Here is an 11,802-nt window from a genome sequence, read left to right on the forward strand (position 1 = left end):
GCATCACCTGTCCTGTATGTGTGAGGGAAGCTTGCCCTGCTGCTACCCTTGCGTCACCTGTCCTGTATGTGTGAGGGAAGCTTGCTCTGCTGCTACCCTTGCATCACCGCTCCTGTATGTGTGAGGGAAGCTTGCCAAGCTGCTACCCTTGCATCACCTGTCCTGTATGTTTGAGGGAAGCTTGTGCTGCTGCTACCCTTGCGTCACCTGTCCTGTATTATGTGTGAGGGAAGCTTGCCCTGCTGCTACCCTTGCATCACCTGTCCTGTATGTGTGAGGGAAGCTTGCTCTGCTGCTACCCTTGCATCACCGCTCCTGTATGTGTGAGGGAAGCTTGCCAAGCTGCAACCCTTGCATCACCTGTCCTGTATGTGTGAGGGAAGCTTGCCCTGCTGCTACCCTTGCATCACCGCTCCTGTATGTGTGAGGGAAGCTTGCCAAGCTGCTACCCTTGCATCACCTGTCCTGTATGTGTGAGGGAAGCTTGCCCTGCTGCTACCCTTGCATCAACGCTCCTGTATGTGTGAGGGAAGCTTGCCAAGCTGCTACCTTTGCATCACCGCTCCTGTATGTGTGAGGGCAGCTTGCCCTGCTGCTACCCTTGCATCACCTGTCCTGTATGTGTGAGGGAAGCTTGCCCTGCTGCTACCCTTGCATCACCGCTCCTGTATGTGTGAGGGAAGCTTGCTCTGCTGCTACCCTTGCATCACCGCTCCTGTATGTGTGAGGGAAGCTTGCCCTGCTGCTAGCCTTGCATCGCCTGTCCTGTATGTGTGAGGGAAGCTTGCCCTGCTGCTACCCTTGCGTCACCTGTCCTGTATGTGTGAGGGAAGCTTGCTCTGCTGCTACCCTTGCACCACTGCTCCTGTATGTGTGAGGGAAGCTTGCCCTGCTGCTGCCCTTGCATCACCTGTCCTGTATGTGTGAGGGAAGCTTGCTCTGCTGCTACCCTTGCATCACCGCTCCTGTATGTGTGAGGGAAGCTTGCCAAGCTGCTACCCTTGCATCACCTGTCCTGTATGTGTGAGGGAAGCTTGCCCTGCTGCTACCCTTGCATCACCTGTCCTGTATGTGTGAGGGAAGCTTGCACTGCTGCTCCCCTTACATCACCTGTCCTGTATGTGTGAGGGAAGCTTTCCCTGCTGCTACCCTTGCATCACCTGTCCTGTATGTGTGAGGGAAGCTTGCCCTGCTGCTACCCTTGCATCACCTGTCCTGTATGTGTGAGGGAAGCTTGCCCTGCTGCTACCCTTGCATCACCTGTCCTGTATGTGTGAGGGAAGCTTGCCCTGCTGCTACCCTTGCATCACCTGTCCTGTATGTGTGAGGGAAGCTTGCCCTGCTGCTGCCCTTGCGTCACCTGTCCTGTATTATGTGTGAGGGAAGCTTGCCCTGCTGCTACCCTTGCATCACCTGTCCTGTATGTGTGAGGGAAGCTTGCTCTGCTGCTACCCTTGGATCACCGCTCCTGTATGTGTGAGGGAAGCTTGCCAAGCTGCTACCCTTGCACCACTGCTCCTGTATGTGTGAGGGAAGCTTGCCAAGCTGCTACCCTTGCATCACCTGTCCTGTATGTGTGAGGGAAGCTTGCCCTGCTGCTACCCTTGCATCACCTGTCCTGTATTATGTGTGAGGGACGCTTGCCCTGCTGCTACCCTTGCATCACCTGTCCTGTATGTGTGAGGGAAGCTTGCACTGCTGCTACCCTTGCATCACCTGTCCTGTATGTGTGAGGGAAGCTTGCCCTGCTGCTACCCTTGCATCACCTGTCCTGTATGTGTGAGGGAAGCTTGCCCTGCTGCTACCCTTGCATCACCTGTCCTGTATGTGTGAGGGAAGCTTGCTCTGCTGCTACCCTTGCATCACCGCTCCTGTATGTGTGAGGGAAGCTTGCACTGCTGCTACGCTTGCATCACCTGTCCTGTATGTGTGAGGGAAGCTTGCCCTGCTGCTACCCTTGAATCACCTGTCCTGTATGTGTGAGGGAAGCTTGCTCTGCTGCTACCCTTGCATCACCTGTCCTGTATGTGTGAGGGAAGCTTGCTCTGCTGCTACCCTTGCATCACCTGTCCTGTATGTGTGAGGGAAGCTTGCCCTGCTGCTACCCTTGCATCACCGCTCCTGTATGTGTGAGGGAAGCTTGCCAAGCTGCTACCCTTGCATCACCTGTCCTGTATGTGTGAAGGAAGCTTGCCCTGCTGCTACCCTTGCGTCACCTGTCCTGTATGTGTGAGGGAAGCTTGCCCTGCTGCTACCCTTGCGTCACCTGTCCTGTATTATATGTGAGGGAAGCTTGCCCTGCTGCTACCCTTGCATCACCTGTCCTGTACGTGCGAGGGAAGCTTGCACCAATGCTGCCTTTGCATCACCTGTCCTGTATGTGTGAGGGAAGCTTGCCCTGCTGCTACCCTTGCATCACCTGTCCTGTATGTGTGAGGGAAGCTTGCACTGCTGCTACCCTTGCAACACCTGTTCTGTATGTGCGAGGAAAGCTTGCCCTGCTGCTACCCTTGCATCACCTGTCCTGTATGTGTGAGGGAAGCTTGCCAAGCTGCTACTCTTGCATCACCGGTGCTGTATGTGTGAGGGAAGCTTGCCCTGCTGCTACCCTTGCATCACCTGTGCTGTATGTGTGAGGGAAGCTTGCCAAGCTGCTACGCTTGCATCACCGGTGCTGTATGTGTGAGGGAAGCTTGCCCTGCTGCTACCCTTGCGTCACCGCTCCTGTATGTGTGAGGGAAGCTTGCTCTGCTGCTACCTTTGCATCACCCGTCTTGTATGCGTGAGGGAAGCTTGCCCTGCTGCTACCCTTGCGTCACCTGTCCTGTATGTGTGAGGGAGGCTTGCCCTGCTGCTACCCTTGCGTCACCTGTCCTGTATGTGTGAGGGAGGCTTGCCCTGCTGCTACCCTTGCGTCACCTGTCCTGTATTATATGTGAGGGAAGCTTGCCCTGCTGCTACCCTTGCATCACCTGTCCTGTACGTGCGAGGGAAGCTTGCACCAATGCTGCCTTTGCATCACCTGTCCTGTATGTGTGAGGGAAGCTTGCCCTGCTGCTACCCTTGCATCACCTGTCCTGTATGTGTGAGGGAAGCTTGCACTGCTGCTACCCTTGCAACACCTGTTCTGTATGTGTGAGGAAAGCTTGCCCTGCTGCTACCCTTGCATCACCTGTCCTGTATTAGTGAGGGAAGCTTGCTCTGCTGCTACCTTTGCATCACCCGTCTTGTATGTGTGAGGGAAGCTTGCCCTGCTGCTACCCTTGCGTCACCTGTCCTGTATGTGTGAGGGAAGCTTGCTCTGCTGCTACGCTTGCATCACCTGTCCTGTATGTGTGAGGGAAGCTTGCCCTGCTGCTACCCTTGCATCACCTGTCCTGTATGTGTGAGGGAAGCTTGCCCTGCTGCTACCCTTGCATCACCTGTCCTGTATGTGAAAGGGAAGCTTGCTCTGCTGCTACCCTTGCATCACCTGTCCTGTATGTGTGAGGGAAGCTTGCCCTGCTGCTACCCTTGCGTCACCTGTCCTGTATGTGTGAGGGAAGCTTGCCCTGCTGCTACCCTTGCATCACCTGTCCTGTATGTGTGAGGGAAGCTTGCCCTGCTGCTACCCTTGCATCACCTGTCCTGTATGTGAAAGGGAAGCTTGCTCTGCTGCTACCCTTGCATCACCGGTCCTGTATGTGTGAGGGAAGCTTGCCCTGCTGCTACCCTTGCATCACCGCTCCTGTATGTGTGAGGGAAGCTTGCCAAGCTGCTACCCTTGCATCACCTGTCCTGTATGTGTGAGGGAAGCTTGCCCTGCTGCTACCCTTGCATTACCTGTCCTGTATGTGTGAGGGAAGCTTGCTCTGCTGCTACCCTTGCATCACCTGTCCTGTATGTGTGAGGGAAGCTTGCCCTGCTGCTACCCTTGCACCACCTGTCCTGTATGTGTGAGGGAAGCTTGCTCTGCTGCTACCCTTGCATCACCTGTCCTGTATGTGTGAGGGAAGCTTGCCCTGCTGCTACCCTTGCATCACCTGTCCTGTATGTGTGAGGGAAGCTTGCCCTGCTGCTACCCTTGCATCACCTGTCCTGTATGTGTGAGAGAAGCTTTCCCTGCTGCTACCATTGCATCACCTGTCCTGTATGTGTGAGGGAAGCTTGCCCTGCTGCTACCCTTGCATCACCTGTCCTGTATGTGTGAGGGAAGCTTGCTCTGCTGCTACCCTTGCATCACCTGTCCTGTATGTGTGAGGGAAGCTTGCTCTGCTGCTACCCTTGCATCACCTGTCCTGTATGTGCGAGGGAAGCTTGCTCTGCTGCTACCCTTGCATCACCTGTCCTGTATGTGTGAGGGAAGCTTGCTCTGCTGCTACCCTTGCGTCACCTGTCGTGTATGTGTGAGGGAAGCTTGCACTGCTGCTACCCTTGCATCACCTGTCCTGTATGTGTGAGGGAAGCTTGCCCTGCTGCTACCCTTGCATCACCTGTCCTGTATTATGTGTGAGGGAAGCTTGCCAAGCTGCTACTCTTGCATCACCTGTCCTGTATTATGTGTGAGGGAAGCTCGCCCTGCTGCTACCCTTGCATCACCTGTCCTGTATGTGTGAGGGAAGCTTGCCCTGCTGCTACCCTTGCATCACCGCTCCTGTATGTGTGAGGGAAGCTTGCCCTGCTGCTACCCTTGCATGACCTGTCCTGTATGTGTGAGGGAAGCTTGCCCTGCTGCTACCCTTGCATCACCGCTCCTGTATGTGTGAGGGAAGCGTGCCCTGCTGCTACCCTTGCATCACCGCTCCTGTATGTGTGAGGGAAGCTTGCCCTGCTGCTACCCTTGCATCACCTGTCCTGTATGTGTGAGGGAAGCATACACTGCTGCTACCCTTGCATCACCTGTCCTGTATGTGTGAGGGAAGCTTGCCCTGCTGCTACCCTTGCATCACCTGTCCTGTATGTGTGAGGGAAGCTTGCTCTACTGCTACTCTTGCATCACCTGTCCTGTATGTGTGAGAGAAGCATACACTGCTGCTACCCTTGCATCACGTGTCCTGTATGTGTGAGGGAAGCTTGCCCTGCTGCTACCCTTGCATCACCTGTCCTGTATGTGTGAGGGAAGCTTGCCCTGCTGCTACCCTTGCATCACCTGTCCTGGATGTGTGAGGGATGCTTGCCCTGCTGCTACCCTTGCATCACCTGTCCTGTATGTGTGAGGGAAGCTTGCCCTGCTGCTACCCTTGCGTCACCTGTCCTGTATTATGTGTGAGGGAAGCTTGCTCTGCTGCTACCCTTGCATCACCTGTCCTGTATGTGTGAGGGAAGATACACTGCTGCTTCCCTTGCATCACCTGTCCTGTATGTGTGAGGGAAGCATACACTGCTGCTACCCTTGCATCACCTGTCCTGTATGTGTGAGGGAAGCTTGCCCTGCTGCTACCCTTGCATCACCTGTCCTGTATGTGTGAGGGAAGCTTGCCCTGCTGCTACCCTTGCATCACCTGTCCTGTATGTGAAAGGGAAGCTTGCCCTGCTGCTACCCTTGCATCACCTGTCCTGTATGTGTGAGGGAAGCATACACTGCTGCTACCCTTGCATCACCTGTCCTGTATGTGTGAGGGAAGCTTGCCCTGCTGCTACCCTTGCATCACCGCTCCTGTATGTGTGAGGGAAGCTTGCCCTGCTGCTACCCTTGCATCACCGCTCCTGTATGTGTGAGGGAAGCTTGCCCTGCTGCTACCCTTGCATCACCTGTCCTGTATGTGTGAGGGAAGCTTGTCCTGCTGCTACCCTTGCATCACCTGTCCTGTATGTGTGAGGGAAGCTTGCTCTGCTGCTACCCTTGCATCACCTGTCCTGTATGTGTGAGGGAAGCTTGCCCTGCTGCTACCCTTGCATCACCTGTCCTGTATGTGTGAGGGAAGCTTGCTCTTCTGCTACCCTTGCATCACCTGTCCTGTATGTGTGAGGGAAGCTTGCTCTGCTGCTACCCTTGCACCACTGCTCCTGTATGTGTGAGGGAAGCTTGCCCTGCAGCTACCCTTGCGTCACCTGTCTTGTATGTGTGAGGGAAGCTTGCCAAGCTGCTACCCTTGCATCACCTGTCCTGTATGTGTGAGGGAAGCTTGCTCTGCTGCTACCCTTGCATCACCGCTCCTGTATGTGTGAGGGAAGCTTGCTCTGCTGCTACCCTTGCATCACCTGTCCTGTATGTGTGAGGGAAGCATACACTGCTGCTACCCTTGCATCACCTGTCCTGTATGTGTGAGGGAAGCATACAATGCTGCTACCCTTGCATCACCTGTCCTGTATGTGTGAGGGACGCTTGCCCTGCTGCTACCCTTGCATCACCTGTCCTGTATGTGTGAGGGAACCTTGCACTGCTGCTACCCTTGCATCACCTGTCCTGTATGTGTGAGGGAAGCATACACTGCTGCTACCCTTGCATCACCTGTCCTGTATGTGTGAGGGAAGCTTTCCCTGCTGCTACCCTTGCATCACCTGTCCTGTATGTGTGAGGGAACCTTGCACTGCTGCTACCCTTGTATCACCTGTCCTGTATGTGTGAGGGAAGCATACACTGCTGCTACCCTTGCATCACCTGTCCTGTATGTGCGAGGGAAGCTTTCCCTGCTGCTACCCTTGCATCACCTGTCCTGTATGTGTGAGGGAAGCATACACTGCTGCTACCCTTGCATCACCTGTCCTGTATGTGTGAGGGAAGCATACACTGCTGCTACCCTTGCGTCACCTGTCCTGTATGTGCGAGGGAAGCTTTCCCTGCTGCTACCCTTGCGTCACCTGTCCTGTATGTGTGAGGGAAGCTTGCCCTGCTGCTACCCTTGTGTCACCTGTCCTGTATGTGCGAGGGAAGCTTGCCCTGCTGCTACCCTTGCGTCACCTGTCCTGTATGTGCGAGGGAAGCTTTCCCTGCTGCTACCCTTGCATCACCTGTCCTGTATGTGTGAGGGAAGCTTGCTCTGCTGCTACCCTTGCATCACCTGTCCTGTATGTGTGAGGGAAGCTTGCCCTGCTGCTACCCTTGCATCACCTGTCCTGTATGTGTGAGGGAGGCTTGCCCTGCTGTTTCCCTTGCATCACCTGTCCTGTATTATGTGTGAGGGAAGCTTGCCCTGCTGCTACCCTTGCGTCACCTGTCCTGTATGTGTGAGGGAAGCTTGCTCTGCTGCTACCCTTGCATCACCTGTCCTGTATGTGTGAGGGAAGCTTGCTCTGCTGCTACCCTTGCATCACCGGTCCTGTATGTGTGAGGGAAGCTTGCCCTGCTGCTACCCTTGCATCACCTGTCCTGTATGTGTGAGGGAAGATTGCAATAATGCTGCCTTTGCATCACCGGTGCTGTATGTGTGAGGGAAGCTTGCCCTGCTGCTACTCTTGCATCACCTGTCCTGTATGTGTGAGGGAAGCTTGCACTGCTGCTACCCTTGCATCACCTGTCCTGTATGTGTGAGGGAAGCTTGCTCTGCTGCTACCCTTGCATCACCTGTCCTGTATGTGTGAGGGAAGATTGCAATAATGCTGCCTTTGCATCACCGGTGCTGTATGTGTGAGGGAAGCTTGCCCTGCTGCTACTCTTGCATCACCTGTCCTGTATGTGTGAGGGAAGCTTGCCCTGCTGCTACCCTTGCATCACCGCTACTGCATGTGTGAGGGAAGCTTGCTCTGCTGCTACCCTTGCATCACCGCTCCTGTATGTGTGAGGGAAGCTTGCACTGCTGCTACCCTTGCATCACCTGTCCTGTATGTGTGAGGGAAGCTTGCTCTGCTGCTACCCTTGCATCACCGCTCCTGTATGTGTGAGGGAAGCTTGCTCTGCTGCTACTCTTGCATCACCTGTCCTGTATGTGTGAGGGAAGCTTGCCCTGCTGCTACCCTTGCATCACCGCTCCTGTATGTGTGAGGGAAGCTTGCACTGCTGCTACCCTTGCATCACCTGTCCTGTATGTGTGAGGGAAGCATACACTGCTGCTACCCTTGCATCACCTGTCCTGTATGTGTGAGGGAAGCTTGCCCTGCTGCTACCCTTGCATCACCTGTCCTGTATGTGTGAGAGAAGCTTGCTCTGCTGCTACCCTTGCATCACCTGTCCTGTATGTGTGATGGAAGCATACACTGCTGCTACCCTTGCATCACCTGTCCTGTATGTGTGAGGGAAGCATACACTGCTGCTACCCTTGCATCACCTGTCCTGTATGTGTGAGGGAAGCTTGCCCTGCTGCTACCCTTGCATCACCTGTCCTGTATGTGTGAGGGAAGCTTGCACTGATGCTACCCTTGCGTCACCTGTCCTGTATGTGTGAGGGAAGCATACACTGCTGCTACCCTTGCATTACCTGTACTGTATGTGCGAGGGAAGCTTTCCCTGCTGCTACCCTTGCATCACCTGTCCTGTATGTGTGAGGGAAGCATACACTGCTGCTACCCTTGCATCACCTGTCCTGTATGTGTGAGGGAAGCTTGCCCTGCTGCTACCCTTGCATCACCTGTCATGTATGTGTGAGGGAAGCTTGCTCTGCTGCTACCCTTGCATCACCTGTCCTGTATGTGTGAGGGAAGCTTGCTCTGCTGCTACCCTTGCACCACTGCTCCTGTATGTGTGAGGGAAGCTTGCCCTGCTGCTACCCTTGCGTCACCTGTCCTGTATGCGTGAGGGAAGCTTGCCAAGCTGCTACCCTTGCATCACCTGTCCTGTATGTGTGAGGGAAGCTTGCTCTGCTGCTACCCTTGCATCACCGCTCCTGTATGTGTGAGGGAAGCTTGCTCTGCTGCTACCCTTGCATCACCTGTCCTGTATGTGTGAGGGAAGCATACACTGCTGCTACCCTTGCATCACCGCTCCTGTATGTGTGAGGGAAGCTTGCTCTGCTGCTACCCTTGCATCACCTGTCCTGTATGTGTGAGGGAAGCATACACTGCTGCTACCCTTGCATCACCTGTCCTGTATGTGTGAGGGAAGCATACAATGCTGCTACCCTTGCATCACCTGTCCTGTATGTGTGAGGGAAGCTTGCCCTGCTGCTACCCTTGCACCACCTGTCCTGTATGTGTGAGGGAAGCTTGCACTGATGCTACCCTTGCGTCACCTGTCCTGTATGTGTGAGGGAAGCATACACTGCTGCTACCCTTGCATCACCTGTCCTGTATGTGTGAGGGAAGCATACACTGCTGCTACCCTTGCATCACCTGTCCTGTATGTGTGAGGGAAGCTTGCCCTGCTGCTACCCTTGCATCACTGCTCCTGTATGTGTGAGGGAAGCTTGCTCTGCTGCTACCCTTGCAACACTGCTCCTGTATGTGTGAGGGAAGCTTGCCAAGCTGCTACCCTTGCATCACCTGTCCTGTATGTGTGAGGGAAGCTTGCCTTGCTGCTACCCTTGCATCACCGCTCCTGTATGTGTGAGGGAAGCTTGCCCTGCTGCTACCCTTGCATCACCGCTCCTGTATGTGTGAGGGAAGCTTGCCAAGCTGCTACCCTTGCATCACCTGTCCTGTATGTGTGAGGGAAGCTTGCCCTGCTGCTGCCCTTGCGTCACCTGTCCTGTATTATGTGTGAGGGAAGCTTGCTCTGCTGCTACCCTTGCATCACCTGTCCTGTATGTGTGAGGGAAGCATACACTGCTGCTACCCTTGCATCACCTGTCCTGTATGTGTGAGGGAAGCATACACTGCTGCTACCCTTGCATCACCTGTCCTGTATGTGCGAGGGAAGCTTTCCCTGCTGCTACCCTTGCATCACCTGTCCTGTATGTGTGAGGGAACCTTGCACTGCTGCTACCCTTGTATCACCTGTCCTGTATGTGTGAGGGAAGCATATACTGCTGCTACCCTTGCATCACCTGTCCTGTATGTGTGAGGGAAGCATACACTGCTGCTACCCTTGCGTCACCTGTCCTGTATGTGCGAGGGAAGCTTTCCCTGCTGCTACCCTTGCGTCACCTGTCCTGTATGTGTGAGGGAAGCTTGCCCTGCTGCTACCCTTGCGTCACCTGTCCTGTATGTGCGAGGGAAGCTTTCCCTGCTGCTACCCTTGCGTCACCTGTCCTGTATGTGTGAGGGAAGCTTGCCCTGCTGCTACCCTTGCGTCACCTGTCCTGTATGTGCCAGGGAAGCTTGCCCTGCTGCTACCCTTGCGTCACCTGTCCTGTATGTGCGAGGGAAGCTTTCCCTGCTGCTACCCTTGCATCACCTGTCCTGTATGTGTGAGGGAAGCTTGCTCTGCTGCTACCCTTGCATCACCTGTCCTGTATGTGTGAGGGAAGCTTGCCCTGCTGCTACCCTTGCATCACCTGTCCTGTATGTGTGAGGGAGGCTTGCCCTGCTGTTTCCCTTGCATCACCTGTCCTGTATTATGTGTGAGGGAAGCTTGCCCTGCTGCTACCCTTGCGTCACCTGTCCTATATGTGTGAGGGAAGCTTGCTCTGCTGCTACCCTTGCATCACCTGTCCTGTATGTGTGAGGGAAGCTTGCTCTGCTGCTACCCTTGCATCACCGCTACTGCATGTGTGAGGGAAGCTTGCTCTGCTGCTACCCTTGCATCACAGCTCCTGTATGTGTGAGGGAAGCTTGCACTGCTGCTACCCTTGCATCACCTGTCCTGTATGTGTGAGGGAAGCTTGCTCTGCTGCTACCCTTACATCACCGCTCCTGTATGTGTGAGGGAAGCTTGCTCTGCTGCTACTCTTGCATCACCTGTCCTGTATGTGTGAGGGAAGCTTGCCCTGCTGCTACCCTTGCATCACCGCTCCTGTATGTGTGAGGGAAGCTTGCACTGCTGCTACCCTTGCATCACCTGTCCTGTATGTGTGAGGGAAGCATACACTGCTGCTACCCTTGCATCACCTGTCCTGTATGTGTGAGGGAAGCTTGCCCTGCTGCTACCCTTGCATCACCTGTCCTGTATGTGTGAGGGAAGCTTGCTCTGCTGCTACCCTTGCATCACCTGTCCTGTATGTGTGATGGAATCATACACTGCTGCTACCCTTGCATCACCTGTCCTGTATGTGTGAGGGAAGCATACACTGCTGCTACCCTTGCATCACCTGTCCTGTATGTGTGAGGGAAGCTTGCCCAGCTGCTACCCTTGCATCACCTGTCCTGTATGTGTGAGGGAAGCTTGCACTGATGCTACCCTTGCGTCACCTGTCCTGTATGTGTGAGGGAAGCATACACTGCTGCTACCCTTGCATCACCTGTCCTGTATGTGCGAGGGAAGCTTTCCCTGCTGCTACCCTTGCATCACCTGTCCTGTATGTGTGAGGGAAGCATACACTGCTGCTACCCTTGCATCACCTGTCCTGTATGTGCGAGGGAAGCTTTCCCTGCTGCTTCCCTGCATCACCTGTCCTGTATGTGTGAGGGAAGCTTGCACTGATGCTACCCTTGCATCACCTGTCCTGTATGTGCGAGGGAAGCTTTCCCTGCTGCTACCCTTGCATCACCTGTCCTGTATGTGTGAGGGAAGCTTGCACTGATGCTACCCTTGCGTCACCTGTCCTGTATTATGTGTGAGGGAAGCTTGCCAAGCTGCTACCCTTGCATCACCGCTCCTGTATTATGTGTGAGGGAAGCTTGCCCTGCTGCTACCCTTGCATCACCTGTCCTGTATGTGTGAGGGAAGCTTGCCCTGCTACTACCCTTGCATCACCTGTCCTGTATGTGTGAGGGAAGCTTGCCCTGCTGCTACCTTTGCATCACCTGTCCTGTATGTGTGAGGGAAGCTTGCCCTGCTGCTACCCTTGCATCACCTGTCCTGTATGTGTGAGGGAAGCTTGCCCTGCTGCTACCCTTGCATCACCTGTCCTG

Source organism: Lissotriton vulgaris, chromosome 12 (genome assembly GCF_964263255.1).
Source record: "Lissotriton vulgaris chromosome 12, aLisVul1.2, whole genome shotgun sequence".
Classification (NCBI taxonomy): domain Eukaryota; kingdom Metazoa; phylum Chordata; class Amphibia; order Caudata; family Salamandridae; genus Lissotriton; species Lissotriton vulgaris.